At 46.5% G+C, this 2,163-nt stretch overlaps 1 pseudogene; it reads left to right on the top strand.

Annotated features, from left to right (window-relative positions):
* The first annotated feature begins 359 nt into the window (after positions 1-359).
* Positions 360-1,218, top strand: LOC128108848 (40S ribosomal protein SA-like; annotated as a pseudogene).
* Positions 1,219-2,163: the final 945 nt, after the last annotated feature.

Below are 2,163 nucleotides of genomic sequence, written 5' to 3'. Positions count from 1 at the left end.
TTCCAGGAAAGGCGCAAAGCTACACAGAGAAACCCTGTCTCGAAAAACCTAAAAAAAAAAAAAAAAAAAAAAGAGTGTTCACCATTGTTAGCTGTCAGAGAGATGCCGATCAAACTACTTTGAGATTTATCTTACCCCAGTCAGAATGACTAAGATGAAGAGAACAAGAGACAACAGATGCTGCTAAGAGTGGGGAACGTGAGACCCTCAAGTGCCATTGGTGGGAGCGCATACTGGTGCAGCCACTGCGGAAATCAGTGTGGCGGATCCTTAACAACAACAACGACAAACAAAACCCCTTTCTGCACTGCCCAGGATGGGTCTTTATTCCTGTTGTAACTTAAAAGGAATCTGACACAATGTCTGAGACCCTTGATGTCCTGCAGATGGAGGAGGAGGACGCCCTCAAATTCCTTGCCACAGGAATCCGCTTAAGTGGTACCAACCTTGACTCTCAGAGGCAGTACATCTATAAAAGGAAAAGTGATAGTGTCTACATCATAAATCTGAAGAGGACCTGGGAGAAGCTGCTCCTGGCAGCTCAGGCTATCGTTGCCATTGAGGACCCTGCTGATGTCAGCGTCATCTCCTCCAGGAACACTGGGCAGCGAGCCGTGCTGAAGTTTGCTGCCTCCACTGGAGCCACTCCGATTGCTGCTGCTTCACCTCTGGGACCCTCACTAACCAGATCCAAGCAGACTTCAGGGATCCATGTCTTCTAGTTGTGACTAATCCCAGGACTGACCCCCCAGCCCCTCACAGAGGCGTCTTGATCAACCACTGCTCTGTGTGTAACACAGACTCACCTCTGCACTATGCGGACGTTGCCATCCCATGCAACAAAACAAGGGAGCCTACTCAGTGGGTCCGATGCTGGCCCGGGAAGTACTCCTGTGTGTGGCACTATCTCCCATGAGCACCCAAGGGAGGTTATGCCTGTTCCCTACTACTACAGAGACCCAGAGGAGATTGAGAAGGAGGAGCAGGCTGCTGCTGCTGCTGAGAAAGCTGTGACCAAGGAAAACCTTCAGAGCGAATGGACCGCTCCAGCTCACTGCTGCTCAGTCAGAGGTGGCAGACTGGTTTGAGGGTATGCAGGTGCCCTCTGTTCCCTTCCCTACAGAAGACTGAAGTACCCAGCCAGCCAATGAGGACTGGTCAGCCGCTCCCACACTGCAGGCCACTGAGTGGGTTGGAGCCACCACTGAGTGGTCCTGAGCTAGTCTGCAGACACCTGAGCAAAGGAAAAAGAGATGGAAGGAAAACAAAGTTCCTAAGAGCCAGTGGGAAAAAAAACCTAAATATATATATATCATGTGACCCAGCTATAATTCTCCTGGGCATATAACCAAAAGGACTCTTTCCTACTATGGAGGCATATGCTCATCCATGGTCATTGCTGCTCTATTCACTATATAGCTAGGGCATGGAAACAGCCTACATTTCCATAAACTGATAAATGGATAAGGAACATATTCTCATACACATGCACTTATTCAGCTGAAAAAAAAAGAAATTTGCGTGTAGGTGGGTGGAATTGTAAAGAACACTGAGTGAGGTAAACTGTACCCATAGAGACAAATGTCACATGTTTTCCCTCACATGTGTATCATAGCACTGCATCTTCAGGTTTTCTGTTTAACTTGGAGTGCCCGTAGAATTCATGAAACTAGAAAGGGACCATTGGTGGAGGGAGAAGAAAGATCCCAAGAGAGAGGAGTTGGTACAACAAAGGTGATATGAAGAGGGAAGGGCAATACTGTGAGGTTTAAGCACGGGGAGGGATTGGAGGGTAGGGCAGAGGAGAGGAGGGAGTGAGGGATGACTAACACTAAGGATGTTTGGAAAAAGTATGGAAACATACTATTTTATAAGCTTCCTACAAATTTATAAATAGGCATAAGATAGATAGATGATAGGTGATAGATAGATAGATGATAGATAGATAGATACATAAATAGATAGATAGATGATAGATAAATAGATAGACAGATAATTGGAAGTTTCCCTACACATAAGATAGTGCTTCTCCCAAAAGCCATAAGTTGCCAAATGGTAGGTGTGGGATGCCTTCCCTCAGAGTGATGGTCAGGAGTATACTAGAGGTTCAAAACCAATACAAACTATTGCCATTGCCCCTTGTTGTCCATGAGGACTTGATGG

This window comes from Peromyscus californicus, unplaced genomic scaffold, assembly GCF_007827085.1.
Source record: "Peromyscus californicus insignis strain IS unplaced genomic scaffold, ASM782708v3 Scaffold_13__1_contigs__length_99412109, whole genome shotgun sequence".
NCBI classification, from domain to species: Eukaryota; Metazoa; Chordata; class Mammalia; order Rodentia; family Cricetidae; genus Peromyscus; species Peromyscus californicus.
Note: the sequence above shows the minus strand (reverse complement) of the source record. Positions and strands in the feature narration are given on the sequence as shown.